Source organism: Cervus canadensis, chromosome 23 (genome assembly GCF_019320065.1).
Source record: "Cervus canadensis isolate Bull #8, Minnesota chromosome 23, ASM1932006v1, whole genome shotgun sequence".
In the NCBI taxonomy this organism is placed as follows: Eukaryota; Metazoa; Chordata; class Mammalia; order Artiodactyla; family Cervidae; genus Cervus; species Cervus canadensis.
In genome coordinates this window covers 16436450-16449751 of record NC_057408.1, presented here as the reverse complement: position 1 = coordinate 16449751, position 13302 = coordinate 16436450, and the positions used below count along the sequence as shown (strand labels likewise).

The 13302-nt window shown below is 48.4% G+C and overlaps 1 long non-coding RNA gene across 1 annotated transcript; it reads left to right on the top strand.

Moving 5' to 3' along the window:
* The first annotated feature begins 559 nt into the window (after positions 1-559).
* LOC122425855 lies at positions 560-8253 on the top strand. The gene is made up of 3 exons (XR_006265031.1): positions 560-900; positions 1383-1454; positions 8169-8253. It is a non-coding gene; the product is annotated as an uncharacterized LOC122425855 (long non-coding RNA).
* The last annotated feature ends 5049 nt before the right edge of the window (positions 8254-13302 follow it).

Here is a 13302-nt window from a genome sequence, read left to right as displayed (position 1 = left end):
ATATTCCAAGCATCCTAAATTAACTGAACATTAAAGAAATAAGACCCGGTTATTTGACTTCTGGGCTTCACAGGTGGCTCAGTGATGAAGAATCAACCTGCAATGCAGGAGACAAGGATTCGATCCCTGGGTTGGGAAGATCTCCAGGAGAAGGGAATAGCAACCCACTCCAGTGTTCTTGCCTGGAGAATCCCATGGACAGAGGAGCCTGGCAGGCTGCAGTGCGTGGGGTCATAAATAGTCAGACGCGACTGAAACTACTCGGCACACACACATGCGGGATCTCAGTAGCTGTGGCTCCCAGGCGCTTGGGCTGGGGCTCGGAAGTTGTGGCTCGCTGGCTTGGTTGCCCTGTGGCCCGTGGGATTCTCAGGGACCAGGGGTTGGACTTGTGCCCCCTGCCCTGCAGAGTGAATACTTAACCCCTGGGTCACCAGGGAAGCCTCCGAGGTGATCACTTGCAAGCAAGTTACCCTGTTGCATCTGAGTCAGACTTGGACAGGGATCTCTGCCAAGAACGAGAGCCCTAGGGTCCGAAATTGCGCTTCCTGGGCGTCCCCCCAGAGGCTCTGTGCTGCCACCAGGCCCTGCCAGGGAGACGGAGTGGCTCTGCTGCCCTCCCTCCAGCGAGACCACCGCGCTGCCCCATGTGATTCTTCTGGCCCTGCTGCTCTCCCTCCAGGCAGACCACCGCCTTGCCCCACGTGACTCTTTCTGCCGCCTCCCTGCTTCAGCCAGAGCCACGCCATAGACAAGCACGTCTCCCGGTTGGCGGCCCGCCCGTCTCCTCCGGTGCAGTCGCCTCTGCTCTGACGCCGCAGCGCGCCGTGGTCCTCGGCTCTCGCCACTGGCACTAGGGCCGTAGCCTCTCAAAGCTCCGGGTCAAGAACACCGCGGACGGTGAGTGCCTGCAGGGGAACGGCAGCTTTGGCGTTTCTCACGCCTTGTTTCAGGGCTTTAAGGATCTCCCCTTACCGCAGCCACACGCTTGGGAAGTTGTTCGCACAGGGGAGGTTTCTGCAGACCCTTGGCCGCCATATTGCTCCCATAACTTCTCGCCATGTGCTTCCTGTTTGATCCTGCTGTGGTCTCTCCCCCACCCTCTTTTCTGTTGTTGCTGTTTTCTCGGTCCTTCTGATACTTCTATAGCCAAATTTCTGTATTAAATTCCCTCTGAAATACTTATTATGATTTATGTTTTCCCGATGGGCCCTCTGATACCCAATCCCTGAGCCTGTCAACAGCGTCTGCCTCCCCACACGTGGGTACACACACAGACAGACACACAGACACGCACTGTTCTGTGTCCAGCCCTGGGCCATGTGGTAGCAAAGTGTGATGTGCTTCTGTCCATTTCAAAACCTCCAGAATGTTCTTTTCAGCCAGGTTTGACCCGTATAAAAGGTCTGGCCACGTGTGAAGAGAGCTGAACTGGACGAATGCCCCAGATAGAGGTAGGACAGCTGGCGAACATCCTTTTCTTAGCGTGGCCCCTGCCCCACCTGGAAACACGCCTCCCTGTGGCTTTAACATCTGTGGCCTCGACTTACAACCACAAAGAGCTGCTCATTATAAAAAGCTGAATGGAAAATGTGCTTGTTTGCCCATGCATTTGCCCACGTCTCATAAAAATGACCGTAACTTCTGTTCTTTTGATGTGCCTTTCGTTTAAAGAGAGAAAAGATCGCTGGCAATACCCCAGACTCGGACGGAGGGAGACAGCACAGGTCGGGTTGGGTCTGAACCTGTGTGGGGATCATGGGGAGAGGGGAGCCCGTGACACCTGATTCCCTGCTGGGTCATCGAGGCTGCCGCCTACCATCCTCACTGCCACTCAGGGACAATTGAAGATAAGTTTTTAAAGCAAGTAGGTGCGTGCGCGCCAAGTCACTTCAGTCCAACATTTTGCAGCCCTATGGACGGTAGCCCGCCAGGCTCCTCTGTCCATGGGATTCTCCAGGCCAGAATACAGGAGTGGGTTGCCATGCCCTCCTCCAGGGACTGAACCTGAGCCTCTTACATCTCCTGCATTGGCAGGCGGGTTCTTTACTGCTAGCGCCACCTGGGAAGCCCAAAGGAAGTAGGTACCTTTCCCCAGCGTCCGCGGTGTGAGTGGGTAACTGAGGGGTTTGAGCGTCACACACGCGGGCGAGGAGCCCAGCGGCAGGGAGAGCTCGGTGAGCCTGGCCGGGGCGCCCCCACCTCAGGCCACCAGCAGCTCAGGGCAGAGTCTGGAGCAGCCAAGGCCAAGGATGCTGCTGCAGACGTGGGCGGGAGCCCCCCAGCGCCAACGTCCCTCCCCCTACCGAGCGCCAGCGCCGTGTAAACCAGGGCTCCGGGCTGGGACGTGGGGAGCCTGACTCAGCATGACCTGCTCCCACCTGAGTCATCGATCCTGGGGCCACCACTGAGCCGGGCTTCTCAGTCAACCCCAGGGCCACCCGAGGAGGAGCTGAAGAGCAACAAGGCAAAATCCTCAACCCCAGAGTTCTCACTCCGCTGCTGCTGCTCCGCAGAGAAGAGTCAGTTGGAATTCCGCCTCCTGCAGAAGCCCACAGCCTCACCTCTCTCCATCTGCAAACCGCTTCCCTCCTCCGAAGGGTCTCCCCAGCAAGGCTCCCTGGACCAGCCACAGAGGGGCCTCAGTGGCCATCAACTCAGTCTGCGTGCTCTTCCCACAGGCATCCTGGAGGCAGGGAGGGACCTCAGGAGCGTCCTCTGCATCATTTTTTACCAAATACTACATGCGCACACCGGGCACTGACTGTGCTGAGCACAGAGTATGAGATGTGAGCCTCACGCTCAAGCAGTTTCCGGGCTTCCCAGCCGGTGCTAGTGGTAAAGAACCCGCCTGCCAATGCAGGACAAGCAAGAGACGCGGGTTCAGTCCCTGGGTCAGGAAGATCCCCTGGAGGAGGGCATGGCAGCCCTCTCCTGGATGCTTGCCTGGAGCATCCCATGGACAGAGGAGCCTATTCAGTCCATAGGGTTGTAACGAGTCAGATACAACTTAGCTCTATGCAAACAGTTTCCAATCTAGTGAGAAAAGGAAAAAAAAAAGCCAAGCCAAGTTTCTTCAAGCTCTCAATTCCATGCCCCAGGGAGCTTATTCTACAGAATCCAGGCGGGCGTGGAGAGACCTCTGAACGCTGGAGGAGGACATGCTTCATGGCGGAGACGCAACCTGAGGTTGGCCTGGGAAAACCGGCAGAAGGTGAACGGGAGGGAGGCCGAGAGGAAGAGGCCCAGGGTGCAGGGGACAGAAGAGGCTGCCCGTCGCGGCCTGGAGCGGCCTCTGCCCTGTGCTCCCCAGGACCCCAGACCTGCCCACTTCCCAGTGGGCGGGCCTCGCCTCCCTGCGATGGGCCCAGGGTCCCTGCCCCCCTTCCTGTTCCTGGGGGCAGGGGCTGTCCCCTGCTCTGTCCCCAGGCCTGAGCTCAGTACCTGGGGCACAAGATGAGGGAGCTGGATGGTGACTGAAAGGGAAGGGAAGGAGGAAGGCCTGGATGCACAGTGGGCTTGCGGGGGGTCTGACCCCCTCATCCTCAGCGGGCTCTTGGTGATGTTACCAGGACCCCAGGGAAGCAGAGAAGCATCAGCAGGGTGTGGGGGCGCAGGTGCTCCTTCCATGGTGCCTGGGGTCTCCCCCTTTCTCAAGCCCCTGCCTCTTTCAGCTCGTCCTGCTTGTCCTGCAGACATTGCTCCAGAAGCAGTCACAGCGGTGACTTTCTTCCCCATGGCCGGGTTTGGGGACCACCCTGCGGGGGGTGGGGGGCTGGTTCCCCTCCTGTGACCCTCCCACCCTGCTCCCAGAGGCCGAGGCCCTGCTGGAGATGCCGCTTCTCCTCCAGGCTCTTCAAACCCTGTTTCTCACATTCTGGGTCCCAGGAACCCCCGAGCTCTGACCTGCAGGGACCTGCCTCTCTGGCAGGCTGGGCTCTGTCTGCAGAGGGGACAGAGCTGTTCATTCGGCAGGGTCTGCTGGGGGAGCCGGGGGACGGGGTCAGCTCTCAGAGAACCTTGAGCATCACCTTGAGAATTTACCCCGAGGTTAAGGAGAGCCATTAACGAGTTTTCAGCAGAGCAGACACACGGTTAGATCTGTGTTTCAGAAAGATAACCTCCAGCTTTTTTAGCTGTAACGGGCTGATATTTTTAGCTGTGAAGGGTTGCCTGGGCTAATGAATCACTTGTCACAGGTCTAGTCTCATGGGTCCTCATCCATCAATACCCATCTCTAATCCATTATCCAGACACCCAGGCCACCTGGATTTACAGGGATGTGAGAGAGCGCAGTGCAGAATGTGGGGGTGGGGGATTCCGAACTGGGAGCCTTTGAGGTCCCTCTGACCTGAGGCGTTCCATCACCCCTGGCCCAGGGTAAAATATGATTTCTGCATAAGCCACTGGGATTTTTTAAAATGTCTCTTTTGCAGCCCACCAGAACTAGGTTGCTGTATACTTGTTCCAACAGGAGAGGATGTGTGTAAATCATCTGATTAAGTTGTTACTGGGTAAATCAGGAGCATCTGTCTGCGTGAGTGAGCCTGAGGCCTGGTGTTGGTGATCTGTGGCACCAACAACGGTGTCTTCCCGTAGGCGGCATCGCAGAGCCAAGAAACGGCCGCCGGCTGCTCCCCGTGACTGCCAGACGCGGGCTCCAGGGAGCGTCTGCTCGGACGGACCCCAGCCCGGCTGTGCACACGCCCTGCAGCCCTGGGCAAAGCGCTCTGCCTCTCTGTGCCGTCCGGCATCTCCTTTGTAAAATGAAGCGATAACAGAATCTACCTCATGCGGGTGTTGTAAGGATTTAACCAATATGTGCAAAGGGTTTAGAATAGTGTCTGGTACACAGGAAGCAGATTCTCACAGAATATTATCTCTTCTTATCCTTCCACCCCATCCCCACCCCCCCGCAATCGCCCATCTATGGAGACGGAAGCAGAATCGGACCTACTGTGTGTCTGTTACTTGCCCATTGACTCAGCATGGATTCCTGGCCTGTCCACGTCCAAGCCAAGAGCCCCGGCTGTGTCCCAGCCTCTGTGACGTTTCCACTGGTGCTTTTTTCCAGCTTGACTCCAGAATGCCTGCCTGTCTCCTTGGATCATGTCAGCCCCATCTAATTAGTAACTAACATATTTGCAGAGATTTAAGACTGGGTGCCTGGGATAACTCTAACTAACTGTCTGATGTGAATTAAACCAAGGATATTTGTATTTCAAGTTTCCAGAATATTCTAAGCACTCCATAATGTTTGGTGAATGAATAAGTGACATGAAGGGCAACAAAAGATGGCACCATCTGGGCTCGTGTAGGTTCCTTATTCCATTGCACACATCACACAGAGTCAGGCCATGCTGTGAGGAGTTATAAAATGAGCTCATTTAATTTACTAAGTGTAAACCTTAAATCATACTGTAAAGCTGAACACAGTCATGAAATCACATCAATTAATTCTGGTCAACTGACCAGATACTTTGCTACTGGATAAACTTAAAATGCAATGTTTATTGATATAGATTAACCGTGACTTAAGGAAACTAAATTTACAGACTTACACAATTGACAAATTAGAGGCTATTTGACTTACCAAAGCAGTCTTCAGCTTTACAAAAAAAAGATCCACTGGAAGAATCTATAAATTTCAGACTCTTTGTGAGTGTCAAAAATATAATTCAATTTCTGAAATTCATTTTTTTTTCAGGGATACATCCACTGTACAAATAAATCCAGCTCTAAAATACTGCTGTTGAACTTAGTAGAAATGTCCCAAGAGCAAATGCAGGTGCTAATGAGTATATAGAACCTGTAAAAGAATAAAATGTAGAAATGTATTAAAGGTGAAAGATGGGAAGAAGGACCAAAGGTGACCAAGAAATAAATTATTGGAAGAGGAAGAAAGTCAGAAAGGCTAACAGCCAGACAGAATCCAGGCCTGTAGGGTATTCTAGGGACAGCAGGAGTCTGTGCATCCATCCCTAGCTTAGGAGAACAAAGAAAGACCTGAGGCCCTGGAGCAGGCAGCAGAGAGGATCCGCATCCCTCAAGTGTCCCAGCCAACGTGCACCATGGAGACTCTCCTCTCTTGGGTCCAGTGATTTCTTTCTGTGGGATCTTGGTTCTCTGACTAGAGATTGAACTTGTGGCCCCTGCATTGGAAGCGCAGGGTCTTAACCACTGGACCACCAGGGAAGTCTCTTAACTCTCTCTCTGCCAGATCTGATACCCCAGCAGAGCAGAGACATGATGGAGGCAGACCTTATCCAGATGCTAGCAGGGTGACTGATCAAGGTGCTCATTTAAATCCCAGGGGAATCAATCTGAAACAGTGTCCTCACGCTGATAGGATTCGGTCAGCGTCTCCCAAGTGTTTTATGGGTTCCACCAGATAACACTCTCCACACATAAAAAGATATTCCACATTCTTAACAATTTACTTGGCACAATAATAAAGATTCTGAGAAATTTTCTTTTTTTTTTTTTTGCAAGTAAGCCTATTAATATTTAGAGAAACAGTTCTTTCATCAGACATACTCTGCAAAACCCACCGTTGGTTGAGTAACTGTACTCAGGGAACACTGCTCAATGCCAAGCACTGGAAACATTTCTAATCCAGATCAACAGGCTCTGAGCTTGATCCTGGCCAGTTCAACTTTTGTTTTTTTAATCAGTGACTTGTGTAAGGGGTAAAATCCATGCTTATCAGCAATTGGTGGAAAGACAGTTAATGGAACAGAAAGTGACAGTGAAATCGCTCAGTTGTGCCCGACTCTTTGCGACCCCATGGATAGTAACCTGCACCAAGCTCCTCCGTCCATGGGGTTTTCTAGGCAAGACTACTGGAGTGGGTTGCCATTTCCTTCTCCAGGGGATCTTCCTGACCCAGGGATCGAACCCGGGTCTCCTGCATTGTAGACCGATGCTTTACCCTCTGAGTCAATGGAACAGAAGGCAGGGTCAGAAATCAAAATCACCTGAGCAGTGACTGCTCTGTGTTCCTTCTGGGTGGCGTTCACGTTACCTGCACAAGAGTGTTCCAGGGGAGAACTGACTCAGCAAGCGGCCGTGCCTGGGCCACAAGCACAGCCTGAGTCAACACCATAACAGTAATACGACCCAGAGCCTCGTGAATAGAAGTTAGCTGTCCAGACCTTGCCTGGAGTGCACATTCCAGCCTAGATACCACATTCAGAGAGGGCCACTTGAGACTGAATTACGTGCAGAAGAGTTTGGACAGCGTGAAAAATTCCATTATATGAAAACTATTTGAATCTATTAAATATGCTTAGTGAGAATAAGAGAAAAGCAAGAGGCTGAGGTATTGATTTGTCTTCTACATATAAATAATTACCTTATGTACATTGTATAAAACTTGGTTGAGCACTCAAAGTCTAGATAGTGAACCAAAGAGTAGAAGTAAAACTTCACTCAATATAAGACCACTTTGTATTTTGTGTGGTCCAATAATGGAATGCGCTTCCCTGGTGGCTCAGCATCTGCCCGAAATACAGGAGACACAGGAGGCTTGGATTCGATCCCTGGGTCAGGAAGGTCCCCTGGAGGCGGGCACGGCAACCCACTCTAGTATTCTTGCCTGGAGAATCCCATGGTCTAGAGTCCATGGGGTTGCAGAGTCAGACACAGCTGCGCATGCACACAATCGTAACAATGGAATAGGCTGTCCTTACAAGGAGCGTCCCACCATGGAAGTGTTTAAACAGATGCTGAATGCCCAAGTGTCAGGGCTGAAGAAGAAGGGGTGACTTTCTGCTTAGATTCAAAGCTTTTTTCTGGTTATTTAATTGCAGAAGACAAATGATAAGTCACTCTTGTTGTGTCTGACTGTGCGACCCTATGGATAGACCCATGCAGCCTGCCAGGCTCCTCTGTCCATGGGATCCTCCAGGCAATAATACTGGAGTGGACTGCCATGCCCTCCTCCAGGGGATCTTCCCAACCCAGGGGTCAAATCCATATCTCTTATGTCTAACCTGCATTGGCAGGCGGGTTCTTTACCACTGGTGCCAACTGGGAAGCCCATTTAAACAATACTGCCTCATTGTGGGGGGGATGGTAGTTGAGATCACTTAGCTTGTCCTTGCCCTGATTCACAGGATCGTATCCCAAGTCGAATCCTCTCTGATGTTTCCACTTTTAATTCTCAGTTCAATCTGAAAATGAGAAGCACTAGCCGCTGAGATGCCCAGCAGTTCCTGCTCTTCCTAATCGCTGTGTCCAGGTCATTCTTTAACACCGTGAGACTCCTACACGTCTTCCCAGCAAACTCCTCTAGCTGTTCCATCTGGCAGACTTGGTTTCTAGTCCTGAAAAATTAAAGAACTTTGACTACAATCCCTCAGGTCTCAAGTCTAGTGCCTTTTACAATGTTATCTCAACAGAGGACTGTTCAAGCTTATTGGAGCAGGAATTCTGGTTGTAGTTTCATAATATACTTATTTCCTATCCTTACACCCTGGGCTTTGAACTCCACAAATATTACAGCAACAGGACAGGGGAATGTGTGTTTCACCTTATAGAATTCACCCCCAGGTGTGTTATGGTCTCCGAAGAACCCAAGAAGGCTGCTGTGAACAGATCTATTTACATTTTCATCATTAAAAAAAAAAAAAATACATGTCCCGCAAGGCACATTTTTATTTTGGAAGGCAGCCCTTCATTATGCAAATCCCAATTTCTCTGTGAAATGTCTCACTAACGGTGGAAGTCTTATATCTATTGTTTCTGGCCTGGAACCAAGAAAATGGCACAGCCACTAAAAGCTCACTTGTTACACAGCTGGTCTGACAGTTAATAAATGGGCTTTATTGGGCTGGAGGGCAGCAGGCCTCCCCGAGCCGAATTTAGGACCCAGTTGGGTCTCAAAGGTCGGGGGGCTTCGAACGAAGCTCTAACGTCATGCTGTTAACTCCCGGACTCTTGGCAGACCAGAGTTTTCTGTTTTGAAAGTAATGGCCTCATGTTTCTCGTGAACAAGTCCTGTTAGAGATCAAAGCAATCTTTCATAACCTCATTTTGATGAGTTAAGGGAAAATGAACCAGAAACATGAGGATTAAATGTCCCTTAAAATTCCCCTTGGGATGTAAATACCGAGAAGAATGTGCTGGGCTGAACTACGTATGGGTTTTTATCAGACCCCAACCATGCGGGGTAAACAGCGCGAGGCTTCTGACAAATTGAGACACGTCTGGGTTTGTCTCTGCCTAATTGGTCTGCATTACGGTCCTTGAGGGGGTCTCAGAATGGGGAGGGCACCTGTGATCTCCTGGGGGCCTGCTCCCACCTACAGGGCTTATTCTCGTCAAACGGACCAAGTGCAACCACCCAACATTAAGATTGTTACTTTTGCTTTAAATCACTCATTACACGAAGCAATTCCACCCAGTTTAAGATGTCTCTTAGGGCTCCAAGCTTATAAGTAAAAATTATTTTGTTTATGTGTTAATTTCTCACTAAAAACACAGCACTCTCAAAGGAATTTCTATAACATATAACCAAAGAGGGATGCTAATTCGATCTGTCTCTTGTTTTGTTTTCAAATATCTTTGAATCTATCTAAACATTTATCCTAAAATTATTAACAACTCCTTGCCTACAATTAATCAAAAAATATCCTTAAAAGAGGGGTGGCAAAAAAAAAAAATGAGGGGTGGCAGAGAGATGAATATCTATGAGAGGAAATTAGGAATAATCTGCCGCTTAAATGTGCAATGAATGTAAAACCATAGAGGTGTTTTTCTTTTTTTTTTTTAAGATTTTTTGATGTGGACCATTTTTTAAAGTCTTTACTGAATCCAACAATATTGAAACAACATTGTTTCTGTTTTACGTTTTGGCTTTTTGGCCAAGAGGCATGTGGGATCTTAGCTGCCTGACCAGGGATCAAACTTGCGCCGTCTACACTGGAAGGCGGAGTCCTGACCACTGCACTGCCAGAGGGGTCCCCACAGAGGGTTTTATTTGTTCATTTTGAATGAGGTGAAATTCATACGACATAAAAATAACCATTTTAAACTGAACACCTCAGCATTAGTACAGTCACCATGCTGTATAACCATCACCTTTACTTGCAGAATATTTTCATTGCCTTAAAAAATGAGTGAGTGAAAGTCATTCAGTCGTGTTTGACACTTAGCGAACCCATGGACTCTACAGTCTGTGGAATTCTCCAGGCCAGAACACTGGAGTGGGTAGCCTTTCCCTTCTTCAGGGGACCTTCCCAACCCAGGAATCGAACCCAGGTCTCCCACGTCGCAGGCGTATTCTTCACCGGCTGAGCCATAGGGAAGCCCCTTAGAAAATGAAACCCTGTCCTATGAAGCAGTTGCTCTGCCCTCACCTCGCCCCAGCACATGGCAACCACCAGTCAGCTTTCTGTGTCTGCAGACTGACCTGTTCATCAATGGAATCATACAGTAAGTGACTATTGGTGCCTGGCTTCTTTCACTTATGATATTCTGAGGTTCATTCACCTTGTAACATGTATCGATATTTCATTCCTTTTTATGGGTGAATAATGTTCCATGATACATACATACCACATTTGATTATTCATTCACCCATGGAGGATATTTGGGCTGTTTCCACCTTTTGCCTGTTGTGAATAGTGTTGCTGTGAACATGTATATACATGTGTGTGCACATGTATTTATTTGAACACTTGCTTTCAATTCTCTTGGGCATATTCTAGGAGTGGAATTGTTAGAAGATTATTTGATGCTACAAAGAACTGTAGCTATACTCTGCAAGTCTATTTTATTTTCAACACGGTAACACACACAGGTAACAATCCCCATAGCTCTCTTCATCACTCTCCACCACCAGTAGACCCATCACTGGTTCCCCTGCACTGGAACCAAACTGAGACCTGGTGTTTCTCTTCCTGATGCCACAAAGAGCATAAGAAAAAGGGGGCGGTTACAGTGGCTGCTGGGGGATTGGCGCCTTTGAGGGAAGTAAGAGAGCTCCTACCCTGGGAAGGAGCAGTGTTCACAGAAGCTGGGGCTGACCTCTTAGGGTGTCCGTTTGTACTTCCCATCCTGTGGACAAGGTCACCAAAGGACTACATCAACTCCATATGGCAAAATCACCAAGGGTTTACCCTTCTCAAGGCTAAAAGTTTGGATCATATTCTCAAGCAAAGAATCAACCAATGAAGGTGCTGGTTAAAGGCAAGTGGTAGGATGGATAGATATTGCAAGTGGTAGGATGGATAGATATTCAACCAACCTTACTCTTATGAACAGTTGCAGAAAAGCAGACTGAATTTTTACCTCCCTTTTTTTGTGTCTAGATAGAAGTTACACCCCTTGGTATATGACCTCCAAAATGAAAACATACATCTACAAAAACTTGTATACTTATGTTCACAGCAGCATTACTCATAACAGCCAAAAATGAAAACAACCCAAATAGCCATCAACTGATAACTGAATAAATAGATTGTGGATACAATAGAATATTATTCAGCCATCAAAATAAATAAAGTACTTTGGGCATGGAAAAATGTGAGGTATCCTAGATGCAATAGAAATGACAAAGTCATAAGGAAATCTGCACAATTTTATGTCAACAAATTTATAAATATAGATAACATTGCTAAGTTTCTAGAACTTTCCAACACTATAACTTTCCAACACTGAAAAACAAATAGAAAACTGAATAAAGCAATTTTAACATTAAAAAAAGTTGATCTGACAAATATTTGTGTTCTGCCCGTAGTCCGAGTCCCCGGTCGGGAAAGAAGACTCCTCGAAACAAGGCAACTTGCAATAGGGGAATTTATTACTGACTCGAGCCAGGGCCTTTCGTCCTCACACACTTGGTGAAGAGAGGGACTAGCCCAGCGGAAGAGAGAACGAGAAGCCCAACAAGGCTGGTTTGAATCTTGGTTTCAGTGCTCCCCCGGTTGACCACTTTGATTTCCACCCTCCTGGGTCCACTTATAATATTAATATTGTTACTGACCTTTGGTCCATGCATTTTAAACCATCTGGTCTCATTTATTAGGGAGCGCCTAAATACCATCCAAATTATGGTATTGAGACAACAATATCAGTCAATTTCACAGGGTGAAGAGAAGGATTCCTCTACAAAAGTACAAAGACAAGGGGGAAATGTGAGGCTGTCACAGCTAACGCCATGACAGGCAGCCTAGATTAGGAGTAGGCCTGGTTTCCCGGGGTAACATAATTATCAGGCCTCCTGGAGCCAGCCAATCAACATATGCCTAGCAAGAAAAAAGGGAACCTATCAGGGGAAAGCTGAAAGCCCCACGTTGGGCCAACAAAAATTACCTTGCAACTGTGTAACCAATCCGCTTGTGCCAACTACCTGCTGTGTAACCAATCCACTTGCACCAACTACCTGCTGCTTTTTTGACCTAATAAATACCCGAGAGAACTGGGGCTCGGGGCCTTTCGTCCTCACACACTTGGTGAGGGCGGGAGGCCCTGGCTCGAGTCAGTAATAAATTCCCCTATTGCGAGTTGCATTGTTTCGAGGAGTCTTCTTTCCCGAGCGGGGACTCGGACTACGGGCAGAACAATTTGCACCTTCCAAACACCTTCCCCCTACAATGCTAGTCTTAGATGATTTTAGTAGTGAATTTTACCAAATCTTCAAGGAAAGGATCATCTTTATAAGTTCTTACAGGTGTCACTAGTGGTAAAGAGCCCACCTGCCAAGGCAGGAGATGTAAGAGCTCCTGATCCAGGGATCAGGAAGATCAGGAAGATCCCCTGGATCAGGGAGATCAGGATGATCCCCTGAAGGAGGGCAAGGCAACCCACTCCAGTATTCTTGCCTGGAAAATCCCATGGACAGGGGAGCCTGGTGGGCTATGGTCGATAGGGTCACACAGAGTTGGACACAACTGAAGTGACTCAGCACGCACCCACACATACACAGACAAGAGGAAAAACTAGCAGGTCGCTTGGTTTGGAAAGCTAGTACAGGTTTGACAGCAAAATGAAACAAGGACAGTGCAAGAGGAAAAAACCCAACAACTACAGGGTAATCTCATTAATAAATGTAGATTAGAAGTTGTAAATAAAAATAATTGAAATACAACCCCCTCAAAACAGAAATATTTTTATAACAAAATATACCATAATCAAAGTTAGAGTTAAAAAAAGAAAAAAACGGGCTTAGAGAAGATATTTGCAGGATCTATAACAAAGGACTTGGTAAATATATATTTATTTTACCAGATAACATATTTAGTGGAGAAAGAACCTAAGCAAATAAATTAAAAAATGAAAGCGCTCCAACAGGAAAGT